This window comes from Aquarana catesbeiana, linkage group LG02, assembly GCF_042186555.1.
Source record: "Aquarana catesbeiana isolate 2022-GZ linkage group LG02, ASM4218655v1, whole genome shotgun sequence".
Taxonomy (NCBI): domain Eukaryota; kingdom Metazoa; phylum Chordata; class Amphibia; order Anura; family Ranidae; genus Aquarana; species Aquarana catesbeiana.
This window is the reverse complement of record NC_133325.1, coordinates 92134081-92159118: the sequence shown is the minus strand read 5'-3', so window position 1 is coordinate 92159118 and position 25038 is coordinate 92134081. Positions and strand designations below refer to the sequence as shown.

The following is a 25038-nucleotide window of genomic DNA, read 5'->3' as shown; positions in this document are numbered from 1 at the left end:
AATGTTTTCCAAGTTTTTCCTTTTATACATTCCATTGAATAAGTGCTTAATATCTGTGTTTATCAAGGGCGTAATGACACTTCCTGGTTGCGCTGGGTGAGTGAGGTGTTTCCAAGGTTACCTGTATACAAAGGAAGCATTCCCCTGGCTGTGCCGGAAGTGGATGCTAGATCTTGAGCAATTTAGAGTGTGATGCATCTTGGGAACATCTAATTAGCGCAGTGGTTACGGATATAAATAGGCGGGTGGATGACGTGATTCCGTATCTGCTGATGAAGTCCGACCCACAGGAAGTAACGCGTACGGAACGTAAGGAATTTATTTTTAGAATGCTTATACACCAGGCACTGGGTGATACCCCATGCTTGTAAGTGTAATTTTGATCTTTTAAATAAATTAAGTTGCATACGGAGAGCACTACATATCTCCTTTTAGTGCATGTACTTTGCCCATTTGGAGTTCTGGTATAATATACCAAGGAGACCATGTAACTTATGCCCACTTCAGCCGTTGGTGGTTTTCATATATACTGATGTGGATTTCCTATATTTTGACACTTATGGGAAGGCACTTTTGACCCACCTGTTGAATCAGGGGTCCATGTTGTGAGGTGAGCTGCTAGTAATACCAGTGGTGAAGGCTCTGCATGTTGTCACCTGTATGAATTGTAAAGTTGGGGGTTGTTTAGCTCTTGTAGTAGATGCTTTTGTCAGTGATTCCAAACCAGTCAGTTACTGTATTTTAGGGCATGGTAGCCCATTTTTATTAAAAAGGCAAATAAAAGTCCATAACTTAACGATTTCCCACCCAGGGGTTCTTCTCCAGCAAATACACACAACAAAAAATGCTAGCCCACCTGGCTCTCTGTAGCAGGACTTCTGCTCTTTATCCTGGTCACACAGACCACTGGATCCTTCAGTGTGGATGGCTTTACTTTAGTGCTCACAGCTCCGCTCTGGCCTTAGTCCTCAGGCCATTTCACTGCCTCTTGCAGTCTCAGATGTTCTGGCTGCCTCCTGCAGCCCCTCTGACTCCTGGAGACCTCCTGTCTCTTGGTGTGGAGCAGTCTCCAACTGGGAGCCCTGAGGTATTCCCATAAACTCATTATAAGGGCTGTGCTCACCTGAGCACACACCCTGCTGGCCATCTACAAAATCTGGACACAGGGTTGGAGATCCCGTCCCACCCAAGACACTGTGGAATCTCAAAACTACAGAGCCCCATGACAGAATACCAAAACCTGGAGAAACTTATGAAAGCTCCTCTTCTCCTGTCCATGCCTATGCTCTGCAGTCTTGCTCCAAGCAAATGTGCACACCCAGGGCTGGTGCAAGAATTCTTGATCCCATAGGCGAAACCTTATTTTGCTGCCCCCCCTTGGCTCCACTCCTGACTCCACCCCCTTTTCCCTGCCCATGTAAACCCCACCTTTTTAATGAAGAGCCCATCGAATGCAGCCCACCAGCGCCCATCAAATGCAGCCGCACCAGCGCCCATCAAATGCAGCCACACCAGCGCCCATCAAATACAGCCACACCAGCGCCCATCAAATACAGCCACACCAGCGCCCATCAAATGCAGCCTCACCAGCGCCCATCAAATGCAGCCTCACCAGCGCCCATCAGTGAATGTTTGCTTGCTTCCATTCATTTGGGAGTCGGGACACAGACACAGTCCTCCACCGCCGCTGTGCTTCTGACACTATGTGCGAACGGAGCGGTGGCTGCCTGCTGATGCTGAGACTTAGTTGCTTGCTGCAGAGAGTAGGAACACCAGTGGCCGGGCACCCCAGGCAGAGGGGCGCCCTAGGCAGCTGCCTAGTTTGCCTAGTGGTAGCACCGGCCCTGTGCACACCCTGTGTCCCCCAAACTATCAATTTTACCGTGAGAGCATCTCCTACTGTCACAGAATATATGAATCACGAGTGGACGCTCTATTGGGAACTTTATATAAGAACTTTATATATGAACTTTCTTCCCATAGCGCTGCACTAATTACTTTATCAGCAAAGGGAAGGACTATCTATCTGACAATGCTGCTTAGGAACCACAGCAGTGATTTTAACTGGAGCAAGTGCTATTAAAGTCGTATTAAACCCAAAAGGAAATATCTATTTTATTGCAGCTTACGAATTCTTAGATGTGATGGCTGTATTTTTCTTTTTTAGGCTTTCTTTCTTCTATTTTTTTCACCTGGTGATCTGGCCAGTAAGTCTGTTGTTTTTCAATAGAACAAGCTCTCTTACAAATGTAGCAGTTAGAGGGATGAGACAAACCATTTAACACTGACAGGGGTGCTTACAATGATCAGTTTTTATTCCTTAATGTAAAGCCTTTATCCCAAAAGGAAAAAAATATTGCTGTAACTGCTTATAAAGTTTTAGCTGGAGTTTGTTAGTGTATCTAAATCTACTAGTACATTTACCATTCCCCTCCCACCAGATTAGCAATGCTGTTGTTCAAACGTGTCTTTCTTGCTCCTTCCAATCCAAAGTGTAGGCACTCTTAAGCCTTGTACACACGATCAGATTATTGGGCGAATTTTCATCAGTTTTTTGTTGGATGCTAGTCTCAAATCGAAAGTGAAGAGGGTACTCACCATCAGAAAATTTTCTGACGACAGAATTCAACGTCAGAAGTGACGTAATGTGTTGACCTGTTCTGTATGTGTTCTTTAATTTCTGAGCATGCCTAGTCTTGCGCTTCAGATTTTTTTTGGTAGAAAACTGTACTAATGAAAAGAAAATTAGATGTTGTGGTCACATCAGACAAAAATTTTGGAGCCTGCACATCCAGTTTTTGTCTGAAGAAAATTCATCATCGGCTGTCAAAAGCAGCATACTAATGATCAGAAAATTGGCAGATCGTTCATCGGAAGAAATTTAACTTCAGATTTTCTGGCTGTGTGTATGGGCCTTAATACAGGAGGTGTGCTAATGGCCGAATCAAGGGGTGAAAATAGAGGGGAGAAGCCTTAAAGTCGAACTTCAGTCATTTTTTTTTAAACTTTCCATCTATTAAATCTTTTGCCCTTGTTGTTTTAGCTTTGGATAGTTAAACATTTGTTTTCTGCCAGTAAATACCTTATACAGCCCACTTCCGGTTTCTTGTCTGGTAATACGCCTAGGCTTATGACATCATGCACAGCTCTCTCTCTCACTCTCGTGGGAGTTTACCAGGAAGGGAGGGGGGGATGAGAAATAGAGGGCCAATGAGAGCTGCAGAGCTGGAGGTGTGTGTCTGTGTAAATCCAGGAAGTGAACAGGCAGCAGCTTCAGCTGCCCACAGTTAAAATGGTTGCAGCCAGACTCAGTGGAGGGAGATTTCTGCAGCATTTGGCAAGTACAGAATCACAGTATATATAAAATAATATGTAAAGTAGTTGGAGGAAAGCTTCAGAATGGCGAAGATGTTTTTATTACAAATTATGTGAGCAGACTGCAGTTCCGCTTTAAAAAAGAAAACTAATGCAATCACCATGTCTAATGATTGGTAAGCTGCAATATAATACATTTTTGGTTTTGAGTTTAATGCTGCTGTAACTTCTGATGAGACTTTTTGTTTAATCAGTGCTGAGCAATATCATACCATTCCCCTACACAGGAGCTGACCGTTTTGAGGGACTGATATACAGTATTTCAAGCAGAGCTTCACCCAAAAGGGGAAGCTCTGCTTGTCTGACTCCCCCCCCCCCCCCCCCCCCCCGATGTCACCTCCAATTAACATGGATTTCAATAGCCCTAGTTCACACCGGTGCATTGCGTTCCAGTGCAGTCAACAAAAGTAGGACATGATGCATTTTTTTCTGTATAAAATGTGGCAAAACGCATTAAAATTGAGAAAGGAATGCACATGTCCTCTGATGAGGAAAAAAACAGGGGGAAAAGGACACCAGAACGGATAAAAAATGCACTGGAACGCTTAAAAAACGCATCAAACACGCACATGCAAAAAAACATCTGGCACGTAGAAATAATGGTGTGAACCAGCCCTCACACAGTTGTAACTGCACATATCACGTAATGAGCCTAATTAAAAAAACAAAAAACAAAAACAAAACAAAAAAAACACATAGTAAAGTATAGCAGTCGGCTGTCTTTAGCATCCAAAGAGAGACCTATAGTAACCTACAGAGGAAGAAAAGAGTTACATTGTAACTTCCTACTGCTGACAACACAGACTCTTCATTCATCTGTATAACTGACAAAAAATGTACAACTTGACAAACCAGGGAGGAACCAGGAAGAGAATGCAACTATGTATAATGAATGATTAAAACACAGAAAGAGCTTTGCCAGGCAACTAAAAAATCTGCCATTTATACTACAGAAAATAGATAACAACACATAACTTCTTACTGTGTGTAGAGTCATGCCTGAAATATATTTTATTGGGACTTTGTGATAGACCAACGCAAAGTGGCACATAATTGTGAAGTGGAAGGAAAATGTCAAATGGTTTTCATTTTTTTTTTTAAATAAATATCTAAAAAGTGTGGAGTGCATTTGTATTCACCCCCTTTACTCTGATACTAACTAAAATCTAGTGGAACAAATTACCTTCAGAAGTCACCTAATTAATAAATAGTACACCTGTGTGTAATTTAATCTCAGTATAAATACATCTGTTCTGTGACGCCCTCAGAGGTTTTTTGGTGAACAAACAGCATCATGAAGGCCAAGGAACACAGCAGACAGGTCAGGGATAAAGTTGTGGAGAAGTTCAAAGCAGGGTTAGGTTGTAAAAAATATCCCTAGCTTTGAACATCTCAAGGAGAACTGTTCAATCCACCATCTGAAAATGGAAAGAGTATGGCCCAACTGCAAACTTACCAAGACATGGCCGTCCACCTAAACTGACAGGCCGGGCAAGGAGAGCATTCATCAGAGAAGCAGCCAAGAGGCCCATGGGAACTCTGGAGGAGCTGCAGAGATCCACAGCTCAGGTGGGAGAATCTGTCCACAGGACAACTATTATGCCCCGTACACACGGTCGGATTTTCCGACGGAAAATGTGTGATAGGACCTTGTTGTCGGAAATTCCGACCGTGTGTAGGCTCCATCACACATTTTCCATCGGAATTTCCGACACACAAAGTTTGAGAGCAGGCTATAAAATTTTCCGACAGCAAAATCCATTGTCGAAAATTCCGATCATGTGTACACAAATCCGACGCACAAAGTGCCATGCATGCTCAAAATAAATTAAGAGACGAAAGCTATTGGCCACTGCCCCGTTTATAGTCCCGACGTACGTGTTTTACGTCACCGCATTCAGAACGATCGGATTTTCTGACAACTTTGTGTGACCGTGTGTATGCAAGTCAAGTTTGAGCCAACATCCGTCGGAAAAAATCCTAGGATTTTGTTGTCGGACTGTCCGAACAAAGTCCGACCGTGTGTACAGGGCATTAGTTGTTCACGCCACAAATCTGGCCTTTATGGAGGAGTGGCAAGAAGAAAGCCATTGTTGGAAGAAAGCCAGAAAAAGTCCCCTTTGCAGTTTGCAAGAAGCCATGTGGGGGGCACAGCAAACATGTGGAAGAAGGTGCTCTGGTCAGATGAGACCAAAATTGGACTTTTTGGCCTTAAAGCAGCATCATGTTGTGGAGATGATTTTCTTCAGCAGGGACAGGGAAGCTGGTCAGAGTTGATAGGAAGATGGATGGAGCCAAATACTGATATTGATGGGAAGATGGATGGAGCCAATTTTAGAAGAAAACCGTTAGCGTCTGCAAAAGGTTTGAGACTGGAGTAGATGTTCACCTTCCAGCAGGACAATGACCCTAAACATACAGCCGGAGCTACAATTGAATGGTTTAGATCAAAGCATATTCATGTGTTAGAATGGCCCAGACCTAAATCCACTTGAGAATCTGTGGCAAGACTTGAAAATTACTGTTCACAGACACTCTTTATCCATTCTGACAGAGCTTGAGCTGTTTTGTAAAGAAGAATAGGCAAAAATGTCACTCTCTAGATGTGCAAAGCTGGTAGAGACATCCCCAAAAAGACTTGAAGCTGTAATTGCAGTGAAAGGAGGTTCTACAAAGTATTGACTCGGGGGCTGAATACAAATGCACGCCATACTTTTCACATATTTATTTGTAAGAAATTTGGAAAACCATTTATGATTTCCCTTCCACTTCACAATTATATACCACTTTGTGTTGGTCTATCACATAAAATCCCAATAAAAAACATTTATGTTTTTGGTTGTAACATGACAAAATGTGGAAAATTTCAAGGGGTATGAATACTTTTTCAAGACACTGTATATGTATGTGTAGCGCTACAGGAGCCGCTGTATATCTACTGGTTCTTTCCCACAACAGTGCAGAGGCAGCCAGGCACACATCAACAGGCCATTCACTCCGGTTCACTGAACAATCTTGGGGTTGTTGTTGTTTTTTGTATTTATTTGCTTGTAGATACTTGGGAGGGGATTCAGGTTGATGTGGAATACTCCAAAATGCATGAGCACAAATCCCTTAGACTAGGCTGGGGACCATGAAGTAGCTTTAAGTGCAGCACAGAAAAGAGGCTCTACTCACAGAATTCTGGAAGAAGATCAGTCCATAGGTGCAGCCCCTTGGAAAGTAACCCAGCATCCAGTCCAAAGGGCAAGAGGGGCAAGTAGCTCCCCCTCCTCTCAGGCCCCCACCCCTCCTCTCAACTCAGATCCATTCCCTCAGGAGAGAAAAAGACAATTTTCTCAGGGCTCCAGACTATTTAACAGCATCCCAGCCACCAACTGGGCACCCTGCCCCCCAAAAGGTTTGGATAGGCCCTGCTCAATATTCAGGCTGGTCATGTGAAACTTCTTCTAGAGGCAGGGGGAAGCAATCAAACTCCCAGCCTGTGAAGCCCTGAACAGTCCAGGCCAAACAATCACTGCTCCCTGTTTACACCAGGAGCCAAAAACTAAATTTACCTAGCAGCCTAACTAGAAAGGGGTTCTTTTGTTTTATTGAACTGTATCAGGCTACTATTGTTCTGATACCTGGTGGCTGTTGAGGGCCATTATAACTTATGTGATTTGGTATTGCATTCTGTCTTCCCCTCCTGTTTAGTGGTAGTTAGTTCAGTTCATTTAGTGTTACAGTAGCTCTCTGCAGAGATAGGGCTTAGGAAAGTCATTAAGGGAAACTTAATAGGAATGGAGAGCACAAAATCTGGAGAATAGTAACCAATCCGGTTCTAGCCCCTGCCTGTTCAGTTACTGTAAGTTTTGAAATTGAAAGCTGGAAGGTGATTGGTTGCCAAGCACAGATGCTCCAGATTCCATCTGCTCTAGTCTTAGTAAATTTCCCTGATTTTTTTTTTTTTTTACATTTCAAAATCCAGGAAAAACATTCTCTGTATTGTACTAATCAAACGTAAAATAGTGTTGAATTCAACTTCTGTGTCATAAGAGTTAAAGAATATGTAAACCCAACATTTCATATTGCTGATATGTGGCTGCTGTACCATGTACTTGCATAGGGAAAGTATCCTGTTCTCTTTGTATTGCTTCCTGTGTGTGAAATCCCTGGTGTTCCAGACAGACCTTCTGCTTTCCTATTAAAAACTGACCACACTAAGCAAGAGAGCACACTGTGGTCAGTTCTCTAGCTACATGCTGGGAACTCAGCCCATTCTCCTCCAATAATCAGACTTGTCCTGACCCCCCCCCCCCCCTCCCCCTTTCCCCTGCACAGACTTACACTGAGAAAATAAGTGGGCTGCTGTTTCTCCAGCTCCCCAGCTCTTATACAGTTGAGAACAGAGAGAATGTGATCAGTAATAAAAAAAAGGGGGAAATAAGTGTTTAGAATGTTTTTATATATCTATACACACATGTTTTACCTTTTATTTTTTCATTTTTAAACTGAATGGGTTGTTTTACAAGTTGAGGGTTTACAATTACTTTAAATCAGAACTTAACTCAAAAATTACACATTCCTACCCTGCAACTTTTTTTGTTTATTTTTTTTTTTTTCGCATTCTGGCCACCCCGTCCTCCATTTTGGCATAGGTCAGAATGACATGCTGTACTCCTGGAGCCTCCTGTATTGGCTGCCATTCATGAAAGGAGAAAAGGGGGTGGGCCTAAAGAAGGTGGCTACCTAAACCTAAAAGAAATAGCTTCCACCCAGTGCTTTCACTGAAGAAGATGGCAGCATAGGACCTGAGCGCAGGGGGCAAATCTACTGCGAGGCAAACAAAGCATTTGCCTCGGGCGGCATTTTTCAGGGGGGCAGTGCCTCCATTCTGTTTGTAACAGACATGACAGCACGTCTGATTTACTCGGAAACCATCGGCGCCGGTTTTTAAAAATCGAAACACAGATCTTGTTGTTTTGAATGCTTTTAAGTGCAGTGGAGGTCTTTGGGGTCTTTTATACCCCAGCTATATCCATAAAGAGTACCTGTCACATGCCTATTGCTGTCACTAGGGATGTTTACATTCCTTGTAACAGCAATAAAAGTGATACAAAAATTAAATAAACATTGTAAAAAAACAAAAAAACTGAAATGCCCCTATCCTCCCCGTGCTCACACGCAAAGGCAAAAGTGTGTGTCGGTCCCATACACTGACACGCACATGAAAACAGTAATCGTCCCACACATGTGAGGTTTCACCATGAATTTCAGATCATGGGCAGTAATTGTAGCACCAGACCTCCTCCGTAAATTGAAAGTCTAAAGTGGTAAGCTAAAGTATGGGATTTATTTATTTTCAAGAATCATACTTGCCTAAGTGGATGCAGCATTGCTGTGATGCTGCATCTGACCCCCGCCAGCTCAAACACTGAGAACCGAACGATCAAACACTGCTGATCGCTCAGTTCTCAGAGCTCTGTAAGCAGAGAGCTGGGGACTGTCAGTCACCACTCTCTGCTCTGCCCTCCCTACACTTACTGGTGCACTGGGCTGTGGAGGGGGGGGGCGGGAGCGGCTGGCTCAGGCTCTTAGCAGCTTGCTAAGAGCCTGAGCCAGGTGCCTGCCCAGGGTTGTGGGCCGACCATAATGTCGCGATCTTTACACAGCCTGGACCGGCTCTGACACCCGCTGACAGCAGGCTTCAGCCTGCTCTCTGCTAAAAATGGGTCACAGGACTGCAGTACGAACTGCACTCCTGTGATCCACAGGAGAAGTACAGCCAAGTAAGCTTTGGCTGTACTTCTTCTTTAAGGATAACAGAGCAACAGGTAAGCAAGGGTAAAAAAAGAAAAAAAGAAAAAAAAAAGGGTGGTTTAGAGTGAAGATTCTCATTAAGCTGCCCATGAATGGTGCCAAGTCAGCAGGTGTGTCTGCACAGACTGGGTCTATGAAGGTACGTCAATGCATAAAGAACACCGGTGCTGTGTGAGTAAAGTAAACACAGACAGACTGGCACCATTTTATTGTAAATTACTCAGGAAATGAAGGATGGCAAGAAGGTAAGGAAATAAAGAAAAACACTAAATTTAGAATAGAAGAAATTGTAAATAATAGCACACATAAAATGAGTGTCCCAACCCCTTGAATTACACTTCAGGGTTAACTTCAGCAGTTAATTTACTGCTCAGAAAGTTAGCCCCTTTCCAACACATAACATTTTAATCACATGCTTAGTAGAAATCACGTGTAGTAGCATAAAAAAAAAATAGCCTTTTAGGTCACATTCTATTCATGTGGCTTGCATTAAAACAAACATAATCATGGCTGCTTTTGTCCATATGAAAAAGTAATAATTGCTGCCATCTTGTGGTAAAAAGATGCAGTGACAAAATAAAAACATATTCGCTGAAAGTGCAAGGCCTTGATTACGAATAACTGAAACCAATGCAGGAAACTCCCATACACTTAAAGCTGGAACAACTTGGGTACGTTTCCCTTGCTGAACACCATAGGCGTGCACAGGGGGTGTGCCAGGTGTGCCTGAGCACACCCTAATTACTCTGTGTGGTGCCGATTCCCCCTACTGCCTGGGCTTCCCTCTGTGTTGAGCCCTTCCACCACAGTGCTGCTGGCTTTCCTCCTCTCTCCCTAGGGGATGTTTTAAGGATCCTTCCTTTTCTAAATGAGCGCAATGAAAACACTCACTCACTGTGTTCAATCATAACTGAAGCACAGTAAATTATGTTTACTATGCTTCAGTTTGTGAATGAACAGGAAGCAGCTCAGCACAGAGCACTTCCCATTCATTCACTGTTCCATGCAGCTGAGGCTGCCTAAAAAGGCATGAGTGTTTTAGCTTTGGGGTGCACACCCTAATCCAATAGGCTGCGCACACCTATGCTGAACACATTCAGTTCCTGATTAGAAGTTCAAATTTTAGGAGAACTGAAGATCAGCATTCCCTCATAAAACAGTTCTAAAGCCAAAACATTTTTGGACAACTAAACCCAATAGCTTATCAGTCCTTAGATGTGGTGGCTGCATTTTGTTTTTTTCTTTTTTTCCAGACTATTTATATTCACTAAATACAGAAACATGGAAAATTGTATCAAATACTTGCTGTAAATTTCCTTTCTTGACGCCAATCCATGGCCCCTCCTATTTCCACCCACAGGACCTGTTTAAATCTATAAAAAAGAATGCGAGTGCAACATCCCCCATTCTTATGCCCCGTACACGCGATCCGAAAATCGTACGAAAAATGCCCCATTCGAATCGATCGTACGATAATCGGATCGTTAGTACAGAGCTTTCGAGAGCCGATCAGGACAGTTCATCCGATATTATTCTATCGGACACGCACGGAAATTTTTTTCATACGATGCCAGATCGTGCGATTTTCGTTTCATCAGTACACCAATCGTTCGAAAATGCAATACAAATGCATTACAACACATGACATCACTTCCGAATTTTTATGCTGTCGTACGCGAATTTACGTGACTTTAGTAAACTCATCAGATTCAACGTGAGATCAGCATGCAAAAAAAAAACGGCCGATCATTCGTCCGATAATCGGATCGTGTGTACGGGGCATAAGTAAAAATATAAAGATCAAGAGGGAGGGTCCATATGCTGCCATGGATTGGTGTCAGGAAAATTAATTTACGGTAAGTATTTGACACAATTTTCCATTTTCCTGACACCAACACAGCAACATACATGTGAAAAGCTGAACGGGGTACACAATTCTGCTCAATCTTCAATTGTCCATTAAACAGTGAAAAAACATGTGTCAGGTTAATTATTCTTCATCTTCCTCCCCCACTGTGCCACCTCTATCCACCCAGTGATTTAATGGAGAAATGCTCACTTATCAGAACAATATGCCCCCCTTATTATAGGCTGATCAAAATGTGCTTTATTAAACAGCAAAAGGGCTTATCCTCTCCATTTGGCTCCAGAGATATCAAGCTCTCCATTGTTCACTACTAATTCTATTCACCATGGTTCTGCTCACCATGCTGCTAAAATAATCACAGAGACCGACAAAAGAAAACTCTCATGCCCTGTACACACGACCGGTTTTGCTCTGAAGGTTTTTCAGACGGAGTTCCGACAGAATTCCGCTCAAGCTGTCTTGCATACACACGGTCACACCAAATTCCAACCGTCCAGAACGCGGTGACGTACAACACGTATGACGGGACTAGAAAACGGAAGTTCAACAGCCAGTAGCCAATAGCTTCCATCTCGTACTTGCTTCAGAGCATGCATCGCTTTTAGTGCGTTGGAGCAGCATACAGACGAGCGTTTTTTCCGATAGTAATTTGTTCCGTAATTTTCCGGAAAAATATAGAACATGTTCTCTATCTAAGTCCGTCTGAATTTTCAACGGAAAAAGTCCGATGGGGCATACACACGGTCGGAATATACGATGAAAAGCTCCCATCGGACTCTTTCTGTCGGAAATTCCGCTCGTGTGTACGCAGCATTATAGATTAGTATTTATTAGGGGTGCACCGAATGGAAATTTTGGTGCCGAAACCGAAAATGAAGGATACACTAGGCCGAAAACCAAAACCGATACTGAAAATGACAGTTTTTTTTTTAAATAATAAAATGTATTTGATATATAAAATTCAAACATGTGTTATATTCGTTATTATTCATATTCGACTTTTAATTATCATTATTTTATGAATAAAAAAATAGTGCAATCCAGTAATGTAAAATAAGTACTTTAATAAACATGAACACAGAAAATAAAATAAAATACAAAATTAAATAAAGAAAGTAACTTAACTTACAGTAACAGTACATATGCTGCTGCTGCACATTGCACAATAATTAATAATAATAAAAAACAAAAAAAAAATTATAAAAACAAAAAACAGGCACAAATTAAAAGTGCCAAAGACTAAGAGCCTCTATGTTTGAGTAGAGGTACGGTATTTGCACTGTTTACTTCTATTGTTCAAAAATAGAAGAACCATAAAACAAGACAGAGGGCGCACGGGCTATTATACACATCATACTACTAAGTCTTCAGGTCAGTTCTGTATCAAAGCTTGTTGTCAAAGTAAAACATTAGCTTCCAGTCCACAATACATCATCATTCACATCACATCATGGGAGTGGGACAACTGGAAAACCCAACAACAGGCTAAGGTGTTTCAAGGATTCGCCTCTTATGCAGCGTACACGCTGTCGGACTTTTCGACCGAACTGGTCCGACGGACCGTGCCTGGCGGACAATCCGATCGTGTGTGGGCTTCATCGGACCTTCAGCGGACTTTTCCAGTCGAAAATCGGAGGGACTTTAGATTTGGAACATGCTTCAAATCTTTACGTCGTAACTCCGCCGGACCCAGAAACCTGCTCGTCTGTATGCTAGTCCAACGGACAAAAACCGACACTAGGGCAGCTATTGGCTACTGGCTATCAACTTCCTTATTTTAGTCCGGTGTACGTCATCACATACAAATCCGTCGGACTTTGGTGTGATCATGTGTAGGCAAGTCCGTTAGTTAAAAAGTCAGTCGGAAGTCTGTCAAATGTCCGTTGAAAGTCCATCGGAAAGTCCGCCGGACCAGTCAGGTCAAAAAGCCCGCCCGTGTGTAAGCGGCTTTAGAGCCAGAGCACTGAGGAGAGGCAAGTCCTCAAAACGCGTTAGCCTGTTGGGTTTTCCAGTTGTCCTAGGCTATAGGTGATGTGATGTATTGTGGACTGGAAGCTTACTTTGACGACAAGGTTTATAGAGTACACCTGTTGGTTTGTTGTATATTACTTAAGTTACCATAATGCACTAGGTCTGGGCGCCCTCTGTGTTGTTTTATTACAGACAGTGTATCCACTGATTTCCCTAGTCATAAAAGGGCATCAAGGCGAGGCATGTCCAGTGAAGCCAGCAGGGAAAAATGTAGGCAACAGTCTGGGGCCCACTTCCAAGCACCAGAGATTGTGGAGTTGATATTTCTAAAATACTAAAATTGGAGAGATTGAAAAATTTAGCGCAGCTGAGTACATTATGCAAGCCAATGAGCGTCGAAGTTCTTTGGCTTGTTCAAAGCTTTGACAAAAAAAACTGGAAGCCGATTGGTTAACCTTACCTTCTACACAGAGCTGCACCAGATTTTGCACTCTCCAGTTTTAGTAATAGTAAATCAATCAACCTCTGTGTGTTTTCCTATTCAGTTTCATATATCCCTTTGATAGCAAAGTTACTGTGCATAACAAACTGTCATAAAATTAAAGAACAACTATTGCCATAAACGAAATATGGCAGAAGGCCGTTATTCTGTTTCACAGTTTTTCTGTAAATAATATTAAATTATATAACATATGATATATTTTTTTTTATTTATTTTCAACTTAAATGAGAACTAATTTCCCTAAGTTCTTTCCCTAAAGTGTCAGCGGCTGCATGTGCGATAATACTGTATGTATGTATATGTAATATGTAGCTGTGGGTTACATACATAGTCTTACAGTATACCGCACTGTGTTCCGGGTATGGGCGGAGACTTCCCAGGACACAGACTAGTCTACAGTCTGGTCTAAAGCAGCGGCGCTCAGCCAATCACAGCAAGCAATGTAGACTAGTCTGTGTTTCTGGAAGTCTCCGCCAATACCCAGAACACAGTGCGGTATACTGTATGTATTTAGCCAGCCACAGATACACAGATAGAACAGATATACATACAGTTTTGCACATGCAGCGGGCTGACAGCTTAGGGAGAGACATAGTTTGACCCAACAACAAACTATGTGTACAGTAGTTCAAAAGCTGGAGTTCTCTTAAATTGAAGAAGTGCAAAAAAAAACTGTAGAAGAACTACAATGAACAACCAATGGCAGAACTAGACAATTAGAACATACTATGTTCCAATTGTGTTCAATAGCACAGTCTGAAAAATATACCAATTAATTTACTATTTTCAACATAGTAAATTAATTGGACTGTGCTACTGATTTCTAAATCTATTTCAGAGTAAAAGTGGCAGATTTCGCTTTAAAAAGTTGTTCAGCTTTCTCACAGGAGAGACGGTTCCTCCTCTCATCAAGAATATAAGATGTTAGACTGAATAGTCTCTCACTCTCTGTACTGGTGCTTGGGGCAGATAAATATCTGTGTGCAATCTGTGCAAGCAAAGGAAAACGTTGTTTGTTGATGCGCCAGTACTCAAGGGGATTGTCGCTTCTGCCGACAGGCTGTTCAGCTAAATAAATCTCCAGCTGTTGGGTAGCTGCACTTGTTGTGGCACTGCTATGGGCCGGGGTGTGTTCATGTGAAATTTCTTCAAACATATCAGATATCGAGCGAGTGTGTTCCTCTTCACTTGTATGTAGCCGTTTCTCTGGTATACTTTCCTATGTGCTACACCTTGAAACTCCTTCCCCAGATGGTTCCATCACCTTCATTTGTTCCTGTATCATTTCCCGTTCATTTCCCGTGCACGCTGCTTTTTTTTCCACGTTAAAAAAAATAATGCTCTTTAAATCAAGGATCTAGAACTGTTGCAATGCAGTACAGAGGGTTGGATTCGGTGTCTTGAAACCGGTTGGTAACGGCCTCCAGTAGAGTGGTTTTAGCCATTTTTACGCCATGGTCTGTTTCTGCCTCTTTTCCTAGCAGACGCTTGAGTGCAGCAATCAAGGGAATAACTTCAGCAATCAAAGCATTAGCTGAGCTTATTTCTTTTGTTAACTGTTCAAATGAAGATAAAAGAGACAAACTATTTTCAAATAACATCCACTGATGTGCGCTCAATGTTGCCAGCAGCTTCTAATCTGCAATGTATGCAGCTAAAACACGCTTTTGTTCAAAAAGACTTTGCAGCATATAGTAGGTGCTGTTCCAACGAGTGGCTACATCTTGCTGCAGTCGTTTCGGTGGCATTCCAAACTGTATCTGCAAAGCTTGTAATCTGGAATAAGCAAGCGGAAAATGCTTAAAGTGACCCACAATTTTTCTTCCTTTTGTTATGATATCAGATATGGTGCGCTGACTCAGCAATCCCTCATTCACAGCCAATTATGCTTTTAAGTTCACTGTCCTCCATTGCCTTTGTCATGTTCCGCGCTTTATCTCGGACAATTAAATGCACTTTAGACTTCTCAATGTGCCAAGTGTCAAGCATAGTTTTTAAAGCGTCAGATATTGCTGCTGCAGTATGTGATCAAACAAACTCACGTGCGTTAAGTAGGATGTTTTGCAATTGAAATTTGGCATCTATCCACTGCATTGTCAGGCTGAGCATGCTCGTGGGACTGACGTCTGAACTCCAAATGTCGGTAGTAAAACTGATTGCTATGATATCTGTAGTCATGAGCTCATGAACGTGTTTTCTAACACTGCAAAACAATTCAGGTAGACAGGTATCTGCAAAGTAGCGTCAGCTTGGTAGTGTGTAACGCGGCTCAATATGTTGCATGAGCCTACGGAATCCAATGTCCTCCACAACAGAGAATGGCTGGTCGTCTAATGCAATAAGTTAAATTATTTGAGCTGTAATGTCACGAGCTTTGGGACTGTCACTTGTAAATTGTTTAACCTTTTCAAAGACTGTGAGCCTGGCCCTGAAGTGGCACTGTTTTCTTGTATTCTGTATGCTGAACTGGATGACGTGTTTTCAGGTGGTGTATCAAACCTGTTTTTGAAAAATGCCATGGCACTGTACCCCCTCTTGAAATTTCTGCTGAGCAAAGACTGCAGATTGCAAATTTGGGGTCTTTATCAGAAACTTTAAAATATTTCCACACTGCAAACATGGTCCACCTTTGCTGGTAGCGTAGAATAATAGCACGGAATGATCTATAGTGGGAGTGAAATCTGAGGGGAAAAAAAGGACTAAAATCAATTTAAAAACTAAACAGTGCACCTCTCTTGCCATGCACTGTAGTACATCTGACTTGTACCAAAGAATATATTGAATTTATTGATTTAATTGCATGATATTTTTGAGATATAATATTCAGTAGTATATTGCTGCATAGTGCATACTGTCATGTTTAAAAAATGAATGCGCTTGTCAGTGTAGTATTAGTATAACATACTAACTGAATGCTATCTAAATTGACGGCGCTATATAAGTAGTAAGTACCTTAAAAATAATAATAATTATTACCTGGCCTGTTAGTTTAGTTGTAGTAGAAGAACTAGTAGAACTAACTATAATACTACAAGTACATACAACTGAATATCTCTATTTCAATAGCAAAGTTTGTATTATATACAGTACTAGATGGATTGTTTGTCAGTAGTTAAAGAGAATGCTCACCGAAGAATAGTAGTAATAGTAGCCATCCAGGAGGGATGGTGCCTACTCTCCAATGCAGCCCTGTATGCATCCCTGTATGCAGCCGTCTCCCGAGTCACAACTGCATCTCAAGTCTCGTCTCAACCACGAGGAACGTCCGCCGGGAAAGTGCTCCCAACTCCAGCGTTCTCCAGCGTCTCCACCACAGGGAATGTGCTCACAAGTCCAGCGTCTTAACATCGAGGAACGTGTGTGACGTCACACGTCGGTGCGTGCATGCTACTGCGCATGCACAATTTTCTGCCCCATTATCGCAATTTATTTCTTTCGCCAATGTGCCGAAAACACCATTTTCGACCGATATGTTTCGGCAGCCGAAATTTCGGTGCATTCCTAGTATTTATTTGTATCCCCACATGTATAAAGCATGTATATGTTAAACTCACATTTATTTGTGCCCCATATCACCACCAACACAATCAGCATGTTTATTTGTGAAAGCATCGCCTCTCCATTCTCACCTGGAACTGGCCCGCACTCCGATTGTCAGAAACTCACATCACCGTAAAGTGAAGGCCAGAAATCCGGCATTTACGTGTTTCGTCTATAATGACGTTCTCAGAAAGCATTGGTATTTAACAGTGCCCCATTAAGACTGCCCCACTGTGCAATTTGGACATACCTACCATTTGATGCAGCATGCTCCACCAACAATTATAATGGGAGTGCGGTGGGGTCATATTTGAGTTTCTGCACCTATTGGACGGAGTATCAGACAAAATAAATGGTACAAGTTCAACCTGTGTCTGTAAAGTGTAACTGTAAACAAACAGCTAAATTCATAGATGAAATAAAGGTTTTGGCTTGGCATACACATTTAAAGCCTAAAATAAAAATCAGCACAAAGGACATTACTTACTATTAATGCAATGTACCCCTTGTGCTACTTTAGTTGAAATCATTATCCTCTGATCCCCCTACCCCTGCCACCATAATCATAAGGATTACTACAGGTGAGAGACCTGTCATATGCACTCATCATAAGTGCCTACTATCCCCACCCTTAATGTCCACCTTCTCCATTTATAGAAGCTGTACTATAGCTTCCATGAATGAAATATAATCTATGAATGGAGGATGGGCAGATGAATGAAAGGTCCACCCCATCCAATCATAAATTGTATTTCATTCTGTAGTAAAAATTCAGTGAATGGAGGAGACCACAAAGGGCGGGCATAGTTGGCACTCTTGGAGAGTGCATATAACAGGTCTCTCAGCTCTATTAATCACCACCACACCAGAAGATTATGACAGCGAGGGTTGGGGGAGGGGAATGGGTTACTATCCTATGTGTTTATGCAATAGCATTTTTTGAGCTTTTTTTCCTATTTACTGCAAAAATACGAATAAAACGCTAATGCTCCTAAAACGCTACTACAAAAAGTTATTACCAGTGGGTTTTTTAGCTTAAAGAAATGCTAGTGTGCATGGAGTATGGAGCCTAAAGGATAAAATTCCTGCTGGGTTTTTACAGCTACCCAGAGCTTTTGCAAGGCAGATAGTGAGGTAAAACATGCAACAGGGATACATACAGAAATACGAAGCTGAAAGAGGTTCTAGCCTTCCCACATTTTACTGCAGAAGAGTATTTTATTTATGTGCTGCTCTTAGAGTCCTTCCCCACTTCCCGTCTGGTAAAGGGTTTTCAGCAGGACATGAAATGAGAGTGAATCTGTTTAACAGGGCCCAGGCTGTAGTAAAAAATAAATAAATAAATAAAAACATGAAAGGGCTGCTAGCCCTTTTTCCACTCTGTCTAAAACTAAATAAACATTTTTGGACATAGGCATACACTTATTATTACCAGTTACTCCCTCTGACCACTAGGTGGCAATATCTACCTATCTGAAGCTATTTTATTCTAAATACTTTTCAGACTATACCATTGACTATGCTCATTCATATGAGTTTTTCAAAAAAAAGGATTTTGGCTCCCATTACCAGTTTTGAGTTTGCACCCATCTACTGGGCATCTTGGCTCCTCTGAGTAGGAAGGAGATGTGTAGAATATTTTACATAAATGGCGTGCAGGATGTTAAAGAGTGTAGCAAATCACAGGGGAACAGATAGAAATGCATTATCTCTCATTTAAAGTGATGGTAAACAATGTCCTTATTTTAAAAAAATAATCCATACACATCTACTACTTTAAGTAGAACTTAACTACGTCTGAGCACCACAAACCGAGAATGCTATTTAATTAATTTTTAATATTCAAAGCAAACTTGCCCATCCCTTCATGCCTCCATGCTTTATTTTGTTGAGAATCCGCTTTATAAACACCCTCCTAGTGTTTCTAGCCATCCATTCATTTCAGTGGGCTGCTGTGCCTGCACCTTTTTAAAACACGGCTGAATAGAAATCGCCTGTCCAGCAAGCCACACTGCGTTTTTCAGTGTGTGGTGGTGTCGTTAAGATTTAATGGCAACCCCGCACATTTTCTGTGCAGCACGGCATTTTAAGTGCGGGTGCGGGAATGTGTGTGATTTACACACACCACTGCATATATGTGAATGTAGCAGATGATTTAAGTAGCATTTATTTCCTGGAATCCCTCTGCCCTTGGCTCAGACATGCATACCTCCCAACTTTTGAACTTCAGAATGAGGGACACTTTAAAGAAGGGGGACCGGACGTGGTTAAACAAAACCCTTGCTTCCTTGTATAAAATATGCTTGGATTGCTTTGTCTGAGCCTACCTTACAGAAGAACTTCATTAAAATAGTCAGGGACCGCATAGCAACCAGCAACTGTTGAGACAATGAACACTTTGGAGAGAAGCATATACTATACAGTATTGTGTGTGTGTATATAGTACATGAGTGTGTAAAGCAGAGCACAGGGGTTGAGGAGTGCTGCAGTCAGTGATGGGTTTAGGATAAATAATGCTGACTGCAGGGGTCCAGGGTGTGTAATGCAATGTGTTCAAGGATCACGAATATGGAACACACAGAGGGCTGTAGTCAGTGCTCGGTTTAGAAGTACATAACACACAGAGCAGGGTACAGGAGTGTGTAATGCACAGAATGGGTTAAGGGGGTGCGCTATGTACAGACTGCAGGATTGAGGGGTGCACTACATAAAGAGTGCAGGGTTGAGGGGTGCACTGTGTATTGCATGCAGAGTTTAGGGGTGACCTATGTACTGCGTGCAGGGTTGAGGGGTGCGCTATGTACTGCGTGCAGGGTTGAGGGGGGGATGCTGTGTACTGCGTGCAGGGTTGAGGGGGTGTGCTGTGTACTGCATACAAGACTGAGGGGTGCGCTGTGTACTGCGTGCAGGGTTGGGCGTGCGCTGTGTACTGCGTGCAGGGTTGGGGCGTGCGCTGTGTACTTCGAAGTTCTTTCCCTAAGAAAAGTACAGATTCCAGTACAGAGCTCACCCTCTTCCTCCATTCAAGTACAGAGCTCTGCAAATAGTGGGGCTGCTGCAAAAAAGCAGCTACAACTTGCACCATCTGGCTGCTGGTTGCCGACACGAGTATCTGGAGGAGCTTTTTCCGTGAGGTAGATTCCCCGCCCCTTCCTCCTCTTCTCTAATGGGACGAGTGGATGGGCAGATTCCCCGCCCCTCCCTCCTCTTCTCTGATCAGACGAGAGGCTGGGCAGATTCCCAGGCCCCTCCCTTCTCTATTCTTCTAGATGGGAGGGGGGGTCTGTGCTGAGAAAAAGCCACGCTGGTGCCCACGGCAGCATGCCCCTACCAGTAAAGTCAGTGGAGCCGCGTCACTGGGCTCCACTTTGCGTTGATTCGCCAGGACTTACATCAAATCCCGGGGACGGTCCCGGTGAATCCGGGACAGTTGGGAGGTATGCTTCGCATCCTGTAGTCCAACTCAAATGTGAGCATGAGAGGGTGACCACACTCCTACATACAGTGGGACCATGGAGGATGCAAGAGCCATAAGTCTTCAATCAGAGAGCCAGAGGTATAAGGAAAGCTAAAGGTATAAATTGTAAATAACAGGTAGCGATCCAACCTGTGGCGTATACCTCCCAAAATGTAACTATTTGTAATTCAGCAGATTTTTTTAAAGATTTTTCTTTACCCGGTGTTCTTCTGTAATTAACTAACATTTTTCAGTGGGTTACACATTCATTAGTGTCCCCTTTTATTTCCCTATGTTACATTCATTATCAATCCCTCATCTACTTATGTGCAACATTTGTTACCCTTATAGCCTCTGTTTGGCATTCTTTAGTGTCCCCTTCCTGTGTGTTACATTGTTTTGTGTCCTTACTAATCACAAAGTGTGTATTGTTCCTTTGTGTACCTAATGTATCACATTCATTATTTCCCATTATCGTCCCATGTGTCATGTTTATAAAATTCCCCGTATCTTCCCTGTGTCATCTCTCCATGTGTCACATTACGTAGTCCCCCTTATCTTCCTGTATGTCAAATTCAATTGAGGCTGGTGGCAGGTAGGTGACAAAGTTATACATTCAATACAAAAAAAAACAAATTAAAGGTATATAAATATTAGCATACATTTATACCAAGTTATAGAATTTTATACTGGCACTAGGATGTTATTGCAAGTACTATACCCAAGAAGAGCCAACTTGGCCCTAAACGTAAATGTTGACATTATTTTTGAAATTTATACTTTTTCCAGCTCCCGCCTCATTAATGGTCTATTAATATTAACTATTTAAAGGGGTACTAAAGCCTCACCTGTTTCTGACTCATCTATTTCTGCTCCTGGTGAGCAGTGGAAAATTCTACTACTCCTCTCCACTGTGGGCCTCAACATTTTCAATGAATGACATGGCAGGATGCACATTTCCTGTCAGCTGACACCCAGTCTCTCACAAGACTCACTGAGTGTCACAGATACACCTCCTAGGCTATAGAGCAGTGACGGCGCACCTCGGCACCCCAGATGTTTTGGAACTACATTTCCCATGATGCTCAACTACACTTCAGAGTCATGGGAAATGTAGTTCCAAAACATCTGGGGTGCATAAGTTTTTTGCCATCACTGCTACAGAGGATTTTAGTCACTCTTGCTTAGTCCTAAGTGGTGCATGCAAGTTCCATAGAGCCAGTTTAATCTAGGTAAGTAATCGCCCCCTTTCCCCTCCCATCGCAACAATGTGATCCAATTTACAAATACAGTTATTACCTTGTTTCAGGATAAGAAATGGGTATCAGCATAGAGTCCCCGTCCTTGGTGAGCACACTGAAGGAACTCCTCTAAAGCTTGTTGAAAGGATAAAAATATATTGCCCCCTAGGCACCATCCACACTGCCTACAAGCCTTTAAAGTAGAGGCTTGTAGGTAGTGGCTTGGGTTACAGTGTCAACTGTCTCCTCTCTATTCATAAACTGAAGCATTGTAAACACAGTTTGCAATGCTCAGTTATAAATGGACAGAAGCAGTGATCACTGCCTTTGTTCATTCAGAAAAGGAAGGAGCTGGGAAATTAGTGATTTACCGGCTCCTTCCTCCGCTCCCCATCCTGACAGATCCAGGACAAGGGGGGACCAGAGGAGGACATGGAGGACCTGGGGAGCAGAGAAGGAGGAGGACACCGCTGAGAGGGAGGAGGACACTGGGAGCCAGGGACCCGGAGAGAAAAGCTATACAGGGAGGTCGGTGCTTGTAACTGCCCCCACCGCCGCACCGATCACCTGTGAGGCTGCCTGGCGCCCCCTGCTGAGCTTGAGGACGCCTGGTCAAGTACAACAAGTATTAGGCATGTGAGCATTTGCGCGAGTACCGATACTCGTGCAAATGTTTGGTATCGGCACTGATACCGATACTAGTATCGGTATTGGTGCATCCCTAGTAAGGAGTATGGAAGAAGAGCTCAGGCTAGTGTTTGTGCGGTGTGATCTGAACTTCAAACACATGTAACACAGATTGAGTAATCAGCTACTCCCTCACCTGAGAACAATTTCTAGGAAAGTCAATAATAATAAACTTTTAGACCCAGAAGCAGTTACATTTCTGTGCAACAGATTACCATTATCTTTTAAATAAGGAATTATCAGTGTAAGGCTTCATAGTAGGACATAAGGCAAATTGCCTTGTTTTTGCATTGGGACAATGTTGTCCAATGAATATGGTGTGAATAGGCCCTCAGAGTTTTACATGTGTAGCGCAGACCCCTGTCGGGCCCTGTTGATTTGCCCCAGGTTCTATTCCCACCTGGATGTAAAGCAGCCAGGCATACATCAACTTGGGCAGTCTCACAACTCAATGAACAGGAGTGTCTTTTTTTTTCATGCTTTTCAGGATAATCCCCCTCTTGGCAGACAATAGGAGAACAGCAACCCTGGGACTCCAAGCAAAGGAAAAGGTCCCAATCCATCAGCACTGGAGCAGATACTGAAGGGGTTGGAGCAGGGAACAGTCATTAGGATCCTACATCCAGGCCTATATGCGCAATGTCCCTTGGATGCCTGCATCCAATATCGGCCGTATACTTTTCCTGTGCATCTCCATGCCAGATCCTTGGTGAATACCTGTGATTTGTCTCCAACTACTTCCAGAAATTAGCCCCCCCCCCCAGCTCTCGCTGATCTGGGACCTCGATGAACTCCTGCACACTTCAGCTACACTGCTCAGAAGAACAGGAGCCCTTCGGGCTGGGGTCTTCTCCCCCTGGACAAGAACCGTGCTGCTCCAGGCCCCCAAACTATTTATGTACCCCTCAGCCACCTACTGGGCATTCTGCCCCAGGGATTGGCTGAGACCACATAAATATTCAGGCCAAGGCTCTGCCTCCCAACCTATTACATTCTAGAATTCGCTAGAAGGCAGGGGTAAGCAGTTGAGCCTGCAGCCAGTGAGACCCAGAACAGTCAAAAATACACACAGTGCGCTGGTGATTACAGAGGAGCCAAAGAACTACATTTACCTGAGCCTCTCAAACATCCTAATTTAGAAGGGTGCTACACATGGGTATCTTTTTCACTTAGGCTTCATTCACATGGGTGTAGAGCCCCATACAGCGTGAAAAGACGTTTGATTATCTATATGGAGCTGCAGGCAGGCAGCTTATATAAGTGAACGGAGATGCATCAGCTGTACAGACTCACCCACACAGCCAAGTTTGACAGGTACGCATGGCTCCTCCCTGCTTACCTGTCAAACTTGCCTGTACGCGTTAGTCTGTACAGGCTCTGCATCTTCATTCGTTGTACGCAGCTCTGTGCTACTACACATAGATAAATGGCTGTTTATGCTGTACGGGGCAAAAGATAACGCTAAAGGCCTTTTCACACTATATTTGTTGGACAACATTGTCCCAATGCATAGAAAAGGCAACTTACCCTATGTCCAACTTTTTATGTTCACACCAATACGCTGCATTGTTTTGTGGTATATATTCACTCACCTTCCACTTTATTAGGTACACCTTGCTAGTCCTAGGTTGGACCCCCTCTTGCCTTCGTGCTATAGATTCAACAAGGTGTTGGAAAAATCCCTCAGAGATTTTGGTCCATATTGACATGATAGCATCACGTAGTTGCTGCAGATTTCTCAGCTGAACATCCATGATGCAAATCTCCCATTCCACCACATCCAAAAGGTGCTCTATTGGATTGAGATCTGGTGAATGTGAAGGTCACTGGAATATAGTGACCTCATTGTCATGTTCAAGAAACCAGTGGTGAGATGATTAGAGCCTCATGACATGGTGCATTATCCTGCTGGAAGGAGCCATCAGAAGATGGGTACACTGTAGTCATAAAGGAAAGGACATGGTCAGCAACAATACTCAGGTAGGCCATTTACACAATGCTCAATTGGTACTAAGGGGCCCAAAGTGTGCCAAGAAAATATCCCCCAACACCATTACACCACCACCCTGAACCAAAGCAGGATGGATCCATTCTTTCATGTTATTTACGCCAATTTCTGATCCTACAATCTGAATGTCGCAGCTGAAATCGCGACTCATCACAACAGGCAACATTTTTCCAATCTTCTATTGTCCAATTTTGGTGAGCCTGTGTGAATTGTAGCCTCAGTTACCTGTTCTTAGCTGACAGAAGTGGCATCCGGTGTGGTCTTTTGCTGCTGTAGCCCATCTGCTTCAAGGTTCGATTTGTTGTGCGTTCAGAGATATGTATGTGTGTATATATATATCTATATATATCTATATAGATCTATATATATAAATCTATATAGATCTATATAGATCTATATATATATATATATATATATATATATATATATATATATATATATAGAGGTCTATATAGATCTATATATATATATATATATATATATATATATATATATATAGATATATATATATATATATATAGATATAGATCTATATAGATCTATATATATATATAGATAGATATCTATCTATATATATATATATATATA

At 42.6% G+C, this 25038-nt stretch overlaps 1 long non-coding RNA gene across 1 annotated transcript in view; it reads left to right on the top strand.

Annotated features, from left to right (window-relative positions):
- The first annotated feature begins 210 nt into the window (after positions 1–210).
- Positions 211–25038, top strand: part of LOC141129787 (uncharacterized) — a 40581-nt gene continuing 15753 nt past the window's right edge. The window contains exon 1 of the long non-coding RNA XR_012241866.1: positions 211–309. This is a non-coding gene — a long non-coding RNA (uncharacterized lncRNA). The remainder of the gene's footprint in view (positions 310–25038) is intronic.